Source organism: Psilocybe cubensis, chromosome 2 (genome assembly GCF_017499595.1).
Source record: "Psilocybe cubensis strain MGC-MH-2018 chromosome 2, whole genome shotgun sequence".
Classification (NCBI taxonomy): domain Eukaryota; kingdom Fungi; phylum Basidiomycota; class Agaricomycetes; order Agaricales; family Agrocybaceae; genus Psilocybe; species Psilocybe cubensis.
Genome location: NC_063000.1, coordinates 2,262,589 through 2,277,461, shown reverse-complemented (window position 1 = coordinate 2,277,461; position 14,873 = coordinate 2,262,589).

Here is a 14,873-nt window from a genome sequence, read left to right as displayed (position 1 = left end):
AAGGCTACCATGAATATTCATTTTTGGGGGCCTTCAGGTTACTTTTTTCAGTCCAATGAAGTGCTGAGCTTGATGCGCCAAAGGGTGCGGCGTGATCTATATAATATAGATTGTTCTAGCCAACAATAAAGCTTGATTGTTGAGATGGTTGGATTGGAATGCATCAGAAGGTGGAATCTATGTCTAGAGTTGCCGCTTCTGCAAAAGGAGGTGCATCTCGGACAAGCTCAACAATTTGGTCGAATGTTCCCCAATCACATCTAAACTCATCTATATTTATTTCGGAGTTGACGGAGCTGTGGTGTACATTGTTTCTAGGAAATAAAAAATCTTGAACAAGTCTGAATTCATTCTTGGTTGAGCCAGCTTTTGGAACAATGCCAAGTGGTGATGTTCTGAACGGGCCTATTAGAAGCTCTAATCTTAAACGTGAAAATGGGCCGGTATAGCAACCATATAGTAGCTCTTTTTGTATATGTGACAGTACTGCGTGTGGTTGTTTGAGAGCTGATGTATGATTAGGTGGTGTATAAGTTTCAAAAGATGTAGTTTTAATTCCCATGTTGAATCCGTGTTTAATATTGAATGGAACATCATTAAAGATTTCTAGAATACCATGATGACAAAGGGTTGATTTCCAGGCGTTGGGATTAAATGGTGTTTTTATTAGTAAAAAATCAGAGTTGATATGATTGTGCATTGTGGGAAGAGGAGCTGCATAATAAGCAGAGATATTGGCCAAAGTGGCAGCTTTGTGTGTTACTATTTGTGCAGCCGCAAGTTCCGTTCCAGCTAAAGCAATATGTTTTGCCGTTTTTATCTCTTCATGTGTTGTCTCCGTTGGCCTGACTGTTTTTCTGGATGTGGCAGGGATTTTCATTGATGAGTCTGAAGGCGGTGCATCTCTTTGAGGAATGATCATTGGATCCACAGAAGATGCATCTCGGAAAGGATCAAGAGGGTCCGCTGGATCTATAAGTGTTAGGTGTATTTGGGTTTTGGTTTTGATAAGGGTAGTAGCGCAATGACAACTATTGATTGTAGTTGGAATGTGAGGTGCAAGGATTTTGTTTGTGATTTATTGCCTCTATAATTTGGTTTTTGTTGTATCGCACTTCTAAGTCATTCCATAAACCAATGTGATGTTCTTTGGGATCAATACCTGAAACTACTGATTGTTGATGCACTTCTGCGTTGTATGCAATCCAAAGAGGCTAGTGCTTGGAACAACTTCCTGCGTCTTGGATTTGGGTAAAGTGCTGATTCCAATCATTGTATTCATCTGGCATGTACTGTTAAATGAGTTGTAATAGTTGTCTCCAGGCTTGGTGCCATTTGTCAAAGGTGAGTTCAGTTTCTCCTACTGTAGACAATGTTTTGGATGATGTGATTAATTGACCGGTAGTTGTATTTACTGTAAGTGGATCGTTGAATGCGTCCATGGATATTCCATTTCTGCAGGCACAGAACTTGTCCGTAAGAAATGTGAGTGGAATATGGACTTGTTGAAGCAGGCAAGCTCGGGGCAGTGTGAGCTATTTGGCAACCTAGTTATAGAATGTAGGGCGCAGGGATAAGCGAGCACAAAGCGTCTGAAGTCCGAAGTGAGTAACTGAGTGAATTGAGCAAAGTGCTAACAAACTAACCTGAAGTCTGAAGTGAGTAACTAGGGACTTCAGGATGTAAACTAGAGTGACTATATACTATGTAGACTCAAGTACTCTGGTCTACCTAGGTCTACTCTAGTCCGGTCTAGACCAGTCTATGGACTGATAAATATCATGTGTCTAGAATAGTCTGGAGAGCAAATGAAGATAAAAAGAAAGTAATCTAATCTGATAAGATAGCAAAGTGAGGGAGACATAGAGAGCAGTTTTAACACTCCCCCCTGTTCTGACAAGTCTCCAGAACAAAGAAAAATAAAGCAAAACAGAGAAAGAAATATTAAAGTTTGAGACCCATTTTATCTCTACAAAAGTCCACTTTAGGAGGTGAGAGGGGTTTGGTAAGAATATCAGCAGCTTGCTAATCAGTAGGAATATAAGAAGGAGAAATCTTTCCAACACCAACAGCATTCCTAAGCCAATAATAGCGCAAATCAAGGTGCTTCATCCGTCCATGGTGCTCTGGATTCTTGGAAACACTGATAGATGACTGGTTGTCCATATGCAGCACAGAGGGCTCAGTAACTGTGTAGCCAAACTTCTCAAGGATATTGGGCATCCACACAATCTCCTTGGCTGCCTCCACCGCAGCAATATACTCTGCCTCAGTAGTAGACAGAGTTACAACAGTTTGGAGTTTGCTTGCCCAGCCAATAGCACCTCCAGCTAGAACGGTCAAATAACCACTTGTAGAGCGTCCAGTATCTACACAATTACCATGTGCAGCATCAGTGTAGGTGACAAAGTTATCATGGCCCACAGCGCCAGAATAAGTCAACTTGTAATCCAGAGTGCCTCTGAGGTAGCGGAATAAATGTTTAACCGCAGCCCAATGCTTAGGCCCAGGATTGGAGTTGAAGCGTGCGAGATAGGACACAGTAAAAGCAATGTCAGGACGGGTCATGGTGGCTAGATACTGCAAGGAGCCAACTGCATTGAGGTAGAGAACATTTCGCATAAATTCCACCTCATCTCCATTCTGAGGTCCATCTGCCTTGGACAGTAGGAGCAAAGACCTCATGGTAATCAATGCTAGGGCGCTGACTGTAGCCCTTGGCAACAATACGAGCCTTGTAGCACTCTATACTGCCATCTGCATTTTGCTTGATTTTAAAGACCCAACCACAGCCAATTGCCTTTTGACCTGGAGGGAGCTCAACTCGCTTCCAAGCTTGATTGTGCTGCAAGAAATTGAATTCTGTATTAGCAGCCTCTTCCCACATGTGCGCATCAGGTGCTTTCATTGCTTGTTTGAATGTGCGCGGATCTGCGCTTGAAACAAGCCCAGCAAACTCCACCTCTTCAAATCCAGGATCATTAGCTTCAGGTGGTTCAGGATCATGTGAGACCTTCCACCATTCACCAGGCTGCTTAGGAATGCGAGTAGTGTGTCTCAACGTTGCAGGATCAACTGGAGCACGCTGGCAGCGTGCAGGCTTAGGAGAAGGTGCAGGAACGGCCTTAGGCTGTGGCGGTTTAGCTGGCTGTTCAGGAGGCGCAATAGGCACTTCTGGCTAAATGATAGGACTTGGAGTAGAGTCATCCTCATCATCATCAAAATTGAAGCCATTAGAGTCCCCCCTGAATTGGGAGGTGGTGCACTTGCAGAAGAAGTGGGAAGAAGATCAAACTTTGGCATAGGGCCAGTGGACACTCCTAAGAAGTACCTTTCGTCAAAATCAGCTCTCTCAGAGATAATGAACCTTTTGGTGACTGAGTTGTAAAACTCCCAGCCCTTGTACCCAGTAGGATACCCAACAAAGATACACTTCTCCATATGAGGCTGCAACAATTTGTGCTTATCTCCCTAAACATAAACATATGCAAGGCAACCCCAAACCCTCAAATGACTAACATCAGGTTTGCGCTTGTTCTAGCTTTCATACGGAGTCTTGTCCGGTAGAGGAGCTGTAGGAACACAATTCCATACATGCATGTATGCTGCAACACAGTGACCCCAAAACAAAGGTGGAACACGAGCCTCATTGAGCATGGAAGTAACATGTTCTGCCATGGTGCGATTTGCACGCTCTGCAACTCCGTTCTGTTGTAGGCAATTTTGCGTTGTATGACGACGCTCAATGCCACACTGGTCAGTGAATTTGATGAAAGCATTTGACATGTATTTACCAGCTTTGTCATCCTCCAGCACTTTGATCTTAAAGCCTAATTTGTTCTCAGCCCATGCTTTGTACGTTTGAAACGCACTGAATGCATCGCTTTTGCGCTTAAGAAGCACAGCAGCTCTACTTTTTGTATGGTCATCAATAAAGGTTATCTAGTAGCAATAGCCTTCAGGAGTAGGGGGCGAGATAGGACCTTTCAGATCTGAGAAGATAAGCGCAAGCGGAACATTTGACATGCTTGGTGAAGAAGAAAATGGGTTGGAATGCATCTTGCCTGCAAGGCAAGGTTCACAAATGGGGTCAGGCTGTTGCTGTGAATTCAGCTTGAGTCCAGTAACCATACTCTCTCTAATCATCTTCTGGAGGTCAGTGTAGCTATGATGAGCAAAGCGACGATGCCAGAGACTGATATCAAGGGATAGAGTAGAATTGGAGAAAATTAAGGCAGACTCTGAAATAGGAACTGTATAACCGTTCAAGTACTGACATCTGCAGAGAAGAGACAAGCTCCTTTGTAATGAAACTCCATCAGATTAGCATCAATAGTGATTTTGAAGCCTTTGTGCTTTGTGAGGTATAGAACAGACAGTAGATTGTTTTGGAGATCTGCTACATGTAAAACTCTAGTTAACTCGACGCCTCTTGACTTTATTCCATTTACAACTGGTTCAAAGAACACAGTGCCCACCCCTGCAGAATAAATAACTCGTTCATCTGCTAATCGGATTAGAATGCAAAGGGGGGTGTAATTTCTAACCCAATTACAATGGAGCGTTATATGAGAAGTCGCCCCTGTGTCTGCAATCCAATTGTCATTAGTTTGGGGTAAAATAAAAGAGGGAACATTGGTATTAAGAGCACTTGCATTTCCAGCAAATTCCATGTCCTTGGACTCTTTTTTTTCACTGGATGCCTCTGAGGCCTTGTTCGCTCTGTTGCCTTTGCAAGCCGCTTTGATACACTCCCTCGCATCCTTTTGCACAGCAATAAACTTGTGAAACTTGTCCATTGCATGGTTGGTCATATCACAAACTTGGATGCAGAAGGGGCTGGAGCGGCCTGGAACGTGGTGGCAAGTACAAGCAACTCCAAAGCGCGGCGACGTCGCTGTATGTCCTCTGTGACAAAGGCTTGATGAATTGTAGCCTTGTCCAACTTGTCCAAAAGGAGAAGTGAGTATGCAAATGAACTGTACTCTTCTGGGAGTGCCTTGACCAGAGCAAGCAAAGCAAGCTCTTTATCAAGCTTAGCCAGATCAAACTCCTTAGGGCAAAGCTGCTGAATTAGCAACATGGCTTGCTCAACTCTATTGATTAGGGTTTGAAGGTTTTTACCTTCCTCCTTTTGGATGGAAAACAGATCATCATATACATTAAAGCGGTTGCCAGGACGCTTTTGCTGATGTACAGCAGCAAGGGCATCTTATATCTTGATAGGATTATTCTTGATGGCTTCCACATGAACCCTCTAATCATTCTCCAAACTGAGATAGATCAAACCACATGCTTTGTCTCTCTGCTCAAAGTAGGTTTCAAGCAAAGCTTCCTCCTGAGCAGTAGGCTTGTCTGAGAGCATTGGCTGTGCTCTAGCACCGCTGACAATGCGCCATATCCCTTTAGACTGGAGATAGGCGGTCATCTGGCCTGCCCAGGTGTTGTAGTTGGTTGAGTTTAATGGAGTGATTTGGGGATCAGAAGTCATTATTGCGAATTGCGAAGGAACACGTAAGCGGATGGATACGAGTGTTGGTAGTAATGTGTGGGGATGTGTAATAATGTGTGGAAACAAACTAGGCGTTACCTGGAGCTCGGGGTGCAATGCAAATGCAAGTTGAAAAGACAAAGTTAAACTAGCCTAATTTAAAAGGATTACTTTTAACTAGAAATAACTTGGGGATTAGGCGGCAGGGGCCCGCTCAACTGAGGTTAACAAGTCGCGTAAGGTGTGCTCGTTCAACCCTGCTAGCAGCGGCAATGTATGGCCGGGCCTGGTAGAGGATAAAAGCAAAAAAGACTAAAATGACTGTTTTGTGAAAACTATGCAAAAAGCAACTTGGTTCGCAAAACACGGAATTAGAGCACTTAGAGCGCGGGGCCTATAACCTGTTGAAGCAGGCGTGCTTGGGGCAGTATGAGCTACTCGGCGACCTAGTTATAGAACGTAGGGCGCAGGGATAAGCGAGCACGAAGCGTCTGAAGTCCGAAGTGAGTAACTGAGTGAATTGAGCAAAGTGCTAACAAACTAACCTGAAGTCCGAAGTGAGTAACTGGGGACTTCAGGATGTAAACTAGAGTGACTATATACTATGTAGACTCAAGTACTCTGGTCTACCTAGGTCTACTCTGGTCCGGTCCAGACCAGTCTATGGACTGATAAATATCATGTGTCTAGAATGGTCTGGAGAGCAAATGAAAATAAGAAGAAAGTAATCTAATCTGATAAGATAGCAAAGTGAGGGAGACATAGAGAGCAGTTTTAACAGGACTGTCCAACCACTGTTGGCGGCAAACTTTTGTTGGATTTGTTCTGGAATAATGTAAGTAGCACTTTGTACTAACATTCCTTGTACTCAGAATGGTCTCTTTTGAGGTGATGTATTTGTAGTGGGTGCGGCATCGCGAATTGTTTCATTGAGGTTTGAATAGAGTATGCAGGATAAGCAATTGGTTTTTAATACTAGCGGCATTTGGTTATAATTTTTTAAATAGGTTTGAAGAATGTACGTGGATTCACAATTTAAAATTTTTTAAATGTAATATTTGTTGGGTGATGAAGGGGCACCGTCGACAGAAATTTTAGTTGATAATAGTAAAATGACTATTAAGGTGTCACTTTTATAAGAATATTGTAAATTGTTTATGGTCGGTGAAGATAAGTGCACCATTGACCAGATTAGTTTTGTATTATAGAAATAGAAAGGTTGGATGAAGATTGTGGCAAGAAGTTTTATGATGCGGGTTTCAAAAAAGAAGGTTGCAGTAAAGTCATAGATAAGGTGATAACATGGGATAGGGGTATGTCTGCCTGAATTATACAATTGTTTTGTGGTAGATGTGGGCAATTTTTGAAGAAAGTGGAGTATGGGAAGAGGATGGGTAGAATTATAAGACTCACTACTGATAGATACATTTTGCTCTCTGGATGCCAAGCGTAGTGTTGGTGTTGTGGAAAAGATGCATTGTATGAATGGTGTTTGGCTAGTATTGCATGTTTTCTTACTTCCGGAATTGGATTTGTTTTTGCAACTGTGGAAAGACGGGAAGCTTGACTCTGACCTATTGGAGCAAAGTTCATTGTTGACGTTGGGTTCAGATAGATGGTTATTTTGTGACCCATTGTCTTCTTTTTCTTCATTGCTTACTGATTCATTGCAATGTGCTTGTCTTGTACGACGGCGTCCTGGGTACAGAAGTCTGTAATTCGGATCTTGGGTGTATTCGTCTCTGTGGTCGTTCAAAAATCTTTGGAGGCAATCATGTAGAACTATGATGGTGCCTTGGTTAACCTGGTTGAAGTGGGTGCATAGTGCCACAAGTTTGGGTTTGCTCATTGACAGAATTGATTTTTTATAGGCAGGAGGCATTTCAAGAAGAAATTATGTATTACATATGGGTATGCAGAAAATGTCTAAAAGTAACTCGGGTGAGATGAGGAGGTGGTGTCGTAGTGTAAGGTGAGGAGTAGGAATATAATATAATTAGTACATGTGACAATGTCTCCTGCCTATGAGAAGGCATATCCGCGAGTGGGTACTTCCATTATCTACATTAGATGCCACCTCTTTCTGCTTGTCATATTTGTTTGTTATTGTCAGAATTGGGATTCTTGGTCTTCTGCTGTCTCCAATTGAGTTCTTAAAGTATTGGTTTGCAGTCCAGATGTCTGCACCTTCAACATCAAACAGCCAGTTGTTCCAGTGGTTTTTTTTGCATTGATTACAATGCAAGCAAATGCCTTTTTTGCCGCCTTGAAGTCCTCATAGCATGGGTGGTGTTGTTGGGCTTAATATCTGTAATGAAGTTTGCTTAGACAATTTTTGTATCTTTTCACCTCTTCTACTTTGCTCATCCATCATTTTTTGGCCTCTAGAAGGGGTTTCCTTAATGTAACCTCTTCCTTGATAGTGGTCTGTAAAGTAGTGGTCAGCATATGTACCACTTTGTCTATGTCTTCTGCCAAGTTGAGTGTCAGTTGGTCTTTGTGTTTTTCAAATGACTTTTCGAGAGTTTTGCTAAAGCATGGCCAGTTTGTAGTTTGAAAGTTTCTCTTGAGTGTTAGCTTTGCAATCTTGCATTTTATGTCAATTGTTGTCGAGACAGGGTAGTGATTGGTATTTGCTGGATGAGTATTGTAGTTGACCATGCATTTAATGATTGAGTTAAGAATAGTCTCAGAAACAAAGACATTGTCTAGCCTAGACAACTTTTTAGTTATCATGTGCTCAAGCATGGGTATACCTTTGGGCAGGGCCATGGCCATGTTGTGTTCTTTGATAAAGACAATCAGCTTCTCCACTTTTGCAATTGCATATGGCATGAACAGTTGCTTGTCTTTGTCTCTGTCCCACATTGGGTAGTGGTGGTTGAAGTTGCCTGCCCAGACTTGTATTGTGTTGGTTTTGTGAAGGTCGTGCTGGTATTTGTCAATGTATTTCTTGAGCTTTTGCAGTGTTTGGCCAGTGCAATCCAGGTGATACACATTAAAGATATATATAGTGCCTTTATTGCAATAAATCTTTATTGCCATAAGGTCATTTGTGTCCGGTAATGTGATCTTGCTTTATATGCTTGTGTTCAGGCCTTTGTTTACTCATATTCCGGAGCAAATAAGTGTGTCATTTGATCTGCTAACTGGGTACATGGGGCAAAAGCTTGTATTGGTTTTAATGTTGCTAAAATGCATAATATGGGATTCTTGAATAAGTAACGTTGGATTTGCTACTTAAACTACTGTTGACTAGTTCCAGATGTGCAACCTCCAATTTGTTCAGGTTGATCTGCAGAATTCTGATTTGGATTATATGCTGCTTGGATGTGTGTTTTGCACTCATTTTTTATAGATCTGTTCCTTTCTGAACAGGGAATGACTCTTTGTTTTGCGCTGCCTTTGGTTTTGTTATCGTTAACAATTCCGGTTCTAGACTTTGTTCTAGCGTTTTTGAGAGGTTTTGGCATTTCCTGGTTAGAGGTTCCACCATCCATTGTGGAGACTGGCCTTTTGCAAAATTGGTTCTTTAGATTGTTGGCAGCACCTTGTTTATATTTATGTTCTACGACCATGGTTTGTCTATTAGAATGAATGGTAATGTGTTCTCTGGAGTGCATTTATTCTTTTTGTGTGCCTTTTTGATGAAGGTTGGGCAGATTTTTGAATAATGTCAGGATTTTTCCAGTTTTTCCTCTTTATCTTCACAGAATTATCTTATCCTTTCATTATCTTATCAACTATCTGATTAGATAGTTTATTTCTTTCATCACAGCCTTCTTGCTCCACTTCTTTCTAGTAAATTCTATATGATTCCTAGTCTTACTTATCCTTTTTCTATATGATGTCACTTTTATTCTTTAACCTTCCTTTATGATGTAATGTAGGGAATATTCTAGAATAGCTGTAGAGTATAAATACTGGACTTGTAGGTAGCTGTAGCTTCAGCTTCAATCTCTTAGAATATCCACTATCATTGGTGTAATCTCTTAGAATCATTGAGTCTATCTCACTCTCTTATTTTTTCTCTGCTCTCTTACTCTTTTTCTGCTCTTTCTCTCTCTTGCTTGATCTTTGTTGGTGGCCTTGTCACACTAATTATAGTGTTGTCCTGACAAGTAGCTAGGATGGTCATCCAAGTTGCAGAATACATAGTAGGTCAAGATTTGTTTACAATTCTGAATATCATGACCTTTTTCTCTGCAGTGTCCACAAACATTGTGTTTGGAGGTGCATTCCTTGGTGTAGTAATTATATTCCTAACACTTCATGCACCTGACTGGGTTAGCTCTGCACTTTTGCACTCTAACTTTTTTGTTTGTAATAAACATGCCAATGGCAATCAGTCAATTTGCTTTACTGGCATTGCTTACCGTGAGTATTATGTGCGTGCTTTGCTGATTTTTCAATCGTTGTATTATCTTCTTGGCCCAATGCATGGTTATGATGGTTCCCTCCTTGACTCTGTTGGCCTCTTTGACCTCCCTGACAAATTTGCTATCTTCCAGTTCTACCAAAAGTGGAGCTTCCATTGCTATGAGTTTTTACATTTGCTTTTTTATGGTTATGTTGTTCCCCATTTGTTTGCAAAGGTTTTTGTGGTTTTTGTCCATTCTTAGCCAGGCCGCCCCAAAATCCAAATTAAATTCAATTAGCAAGCCTTCATTTCTTTGTTTTAATGCCAAGTATATGTGGACCAAGCCTTCTGGCTTGAGTTTTTGCAGGATGCTATTGACAAAGTCTTTAACTTTCTTGTCTCCTATCATATTCACCTTTGAGTCTTTTTCTATTTCTTCTAACATGGTTTGCCTTATTTTGATCCCATGGTGGACTAGCATTTTTGGATTAGTCGCAATATTTGACTAGACTAGAACTTAATTGACCATTGATTGCCCCTTTATGAGGGCTTGACTGTAGGCCATTATGGGGGGTGCTGTCTGCTGTTGGGACTTGTTCAATGCTGTTTTGATAAGATCAGCTGTTGCCAAGTTTATCTCCAGCATTTGATCTACTTTCTCCTGTGTGTGTTGAACCAATGATTTGATCTTGTTTGTGAACAAGGCTAGCTCTTTGCCAAAGCCATTGTGGTAGGTCTGAATTGCTAAGGGGAGTTCCATTTCCTTGAGTAAAAAGGCAAGTCCATGCATTGTCTGTACGACCACTGGATGCATTTTGATTGACATCTAGGATATTTGAACAAGGCAGGCGGTGGCCCGGTGCACTGTCAGCCCTTGGCTAGCTGGCACCAAAAGCTAGTGCTCCTTAAGTATTGATCTCCCTCTTTTTGCATCCTATATTTGCTAAAGCTCTTCATTTACTACTATATCTTTGCTCCTAGATAACCTCTTGGCTGTTTGTGTTTTTCCTGGGCCAGGGTGGGTGGGATTTCCATGGTTATTTTCCTGGCACAAGCTCTGCCGGTATTGACATTTATTTGACAATTTTAATATGTGTGGGTTTTTGATGGTTTTAGATATTGGGTTTGTACCTTTTGGGTATGTTTTTTAGTTTTACTCTATTCAAATAGCTTGTTTCTCCTCACAGAACAGGTTTTTTTGTGCTCTAGGTGTGTAGGAATTGCGCTGAAGGTAGAAGTAGCAGATCAAAAAGCAATCCCTGGATGGCATATAGTAAAAATGAATAGCAGAGCTAGTACTAGGGGTATATAATCCTGGATATGGTAAAGTAGATAGTATGCTAATATCATGGTAACCAATGTTTCCAACTGTATAGGAAGCTGTAGTCAAAGAAAAAGGTTCATAAGATGAGCTCAAATATGTTGGAATAGCATAAAAAGGTTGCAGTAAAGGTAAAAGCTATATGGAAATGTGTGTGGATATAACTTTGGGATAACAATTACCACTAGTAGAAAATAAAGCTTCAAATTGAGGGTTTTCTTCTAGCTTGGGATAAAAGTTAATAAAATTTTTAATATGTAAAAATATCTCATCTTTAGTGCCCATGTCTAAGATAGAAAGTGCCTGTGAAAGAGTTTGTAGTTCTTCTTTGAGACAAATTTTATAGGATGCAATTGATTTACTGAATAATGCCTATGATATGCATGTTGAGATTCAACCTTCACATATAATAGCCTTGCATTTTTTTTCAAGCTATTTCTGCTACTCAAAATGGTTATATTTTTACAGTTTGGTTTATGTGCTACCTATTGCTATTGAAATTGAGAATGTGTAACAAATTAGGCACTTTTATTTATTCTTATAGTCCAAGATTTTTTCATAATGGCATTGTAAAGCTGCTCAGAAATGTCATTTTGCAATTGTGCAGTATGCATTTGATGCTGTAAATTGAGCATTGAGGTAAATTACTATGTTGGTAAAAAGATAAATGCCAGAGCAAAGATGGCAAAGTTCTTCAATAAGTTCTGTTCGTGACTTTGCTTCATCTTTAACAAGAGAAATAACACTGTCCCAATTGCATGCCTTTTTTACAGGAAGAATTAATGATATTGAGATTGAGTTGTTACAATAGTTGGGTCTTTTGAATCCAAGTCTGACATATTAATAATTATCCAACCAGACATGGAATTTATATCGTTAAATAGTCTAGGATAGTCTTTAACCCAATTAGAATTATTTGAATTGTTATTTTCACTGCTAGCATCCATAGGTATTGCAAAATTGGAAGTAAGAACTTTATTGGGAAAAGTAGGTCTAATAGAAGCTTGATTTGCATAGGCCAAACTTGGTCCAAAGTTATTGCTAGTAAAAATGTTCTAATTAAATGGATAGATGCCAGTTTTTTGAAGAATGTCTTGATTAGATCAAAAGTTACTAATTTGGAGCAAATTTTGATGTATTTGTTGGTAACCATATATCAGTTAAGTTTGTATCTTTTGGTTGTGCATTGATCAACATGTGTTTTCCAATTTTGCTAGACAAGACCAAAGGCAACTGCATCCAAAGGCTGCATTTTGTGTGTATATTTCAATAGAAAACATAAAATAATCACAGAGGACTTGTGAGATTTATAGCCATCCATAATTAGAACAATTGTTTTTTTTTGTCTACCCTTTTTGACATGGCATATAGTAAAAAAGTTTCTTTAAACCATGTAAGACCTGTTTCATTATTTGTCTATCTAAAGTATGGATACTATATATGTATTAGAACTGAACTACCCATTTTATTGAAAAATACACATACCTGCCACACTCATATTCAATTAAGTTGGAATTTGGAAACTTTTCTTCACTCTTAATAACAAACAATGAAAGAACAGAATTATCTTAGCAGCCAAAATGTGCTCAATCACAGTAATTAACTCCAAATTGATGTTTTGGACATGGTAATGGTATTTGGGTCAAGAAATTCTGGAAATAAAAACTTTCAATTACCACTCTTTTGTCCTCCCCTAAGTTGCACACTCTTCTCATCTATATTGCAAAAATGCTCATGTGGAATTCTAGTGTAAGCTTTAATAAGCCCAGCCAGCAGGTCAAAAAGTTATCAACATTTTGTAGCATGAAGTTGAACACATGTTTAGGATCAAGACCAGGAGCCATAGCTTGCGTAGCATTGTTATATTTGCACCATCTCAATACAAACTTCCTTCCATGAACCTTTTTAATGATGTTATGAATAATGCAAAATATCCATTGGGTATCCAAAGGTTGGCCTTGTGCTGAAAATATGTTGTGTGTTGATTTGCGTCAGTTTGAGAGGTAGAATGCTCACATAGGCATCCAATATCTCCGTCAGCATTGAGTGCATTGCACTTAAGATTACTAAGGTTGCCTGCCTTTGTATTCTTGCCATTTGTTGTAGTGCTGCTACTAAGCCTGTGTTTTTTTTGTATCCTGTTGGCTTAGTTGGAGGAATGTACCAGACATCTATTCTATAAGTAAGTCTCGGGATAACTATTGCTATGTACAGCTGACACATCAGCCTTGACTAGATTCCTGTGCTTGGTTTGGATAGCCATTGGAGGTTTGAAACCCACTTGGATGTCTTTTCTGTAGCCTTCTGTAGGTGTACTTTCTACTGCAGGCAGCAATCAACTTGGAATCTTAGACAACAGAAGTGTGTCACCTGTTTTACTAGCTTTCCTTTGACCTCCAGCCTAGGGTGCTCCAGTGTGTTTGGGTCTCTTGGGCCTATATGCATTATTGCCAACTTGGATATTTCGAATATTAAGTTGTGATCTTTGCTCCATGTCTGGGCGCTCCTCTCATTATTTATGATCATGCTTAGTTTATTGGTCTTGTCCATCATGTCTCCAATTGCAATGATTGTCATGTTGTCCACATAGCCAATGGTGTCTTTGTTGTCCTCCTGGTCAACAATTTCCAACAGGTCTGTATTGTAGATTATGTAGAGAATCATAGAAAAGATGTCACCTTGCCCTATCCTATTGTCAATTTCTATCAGTGCCAATACAAAGTTGTCAAATTTCAAATTTATTTTTTATTTCTGAGTAGGTTTTTTATGGATTTAACGTATTTTCTTGGTATTTTTCATTTTTTAAGGTTGTGGATTAGACTGTTGGTGACGGCATTGGAGAAGGCTCCCTCCCCGTCCAAAAACAAAATAGATACCACTTTGCCTTGCCTCTATGCATTCTTGACTTTGTCGGTTAGGTAGTGCATAGCATCTGATATCTAAAAACACTTATAAACCACCATCCAACGCTTACTCGCTCTGCCAAAAGTAGCCAGAACAATAGAAATGAATTAGTAATGAGTTTAGAGTTTAGTCAGCCTATCTCTATATAGAAATTGCTATTGTGATTATGTAAGCATAGGAAAAGGTATATAAAGGCTCAGAAATTTTTGGGCAGTAGCTAAGTTTCCCTTTTCAATAGCACCCCTAAACTTGCTCAAACCCTGTAATTGCTAGTTATTTCTTGCAATATACTTATACTATCTAAACTCTGCTTGTCTGTTATAAAGAGTATTGAATCACTTTAAATTCAGTATTTCTTTCTAAAGCAATCAGCTTGTTTAAACCTTTAGTCAGTTCAGTCTAACCACTGTCTGTCCATCCAATCCGTCAATCAGTTCCATCTGTTAGTGCTATCTGTCAATTTCATCCAACAGTCTAACCGCCCGTCAAATTACCACTCTAAACACTAAGCTTTAGGTGTGTAACTCAAACACATAAATTGCTAACAAATATTCTTTTCAGATTAACTTCTTTAAAACACATTTCTAATATTCCCACATATATCTGCCTCTATTTGCACTTGAGGAAACTTGTGGAAAATACACCAAATTGATTAAAACCTTAAATCCATTGAACAATTGGAATAACCCAATATTTGACTATCTAGTGAAACCTAGATGAACTTAAAATTCACGTTGATATCGTCGTGTCCCGAGTTGTATAGATTAAAGATGAATATGTTGCCTCATTTGCATTAT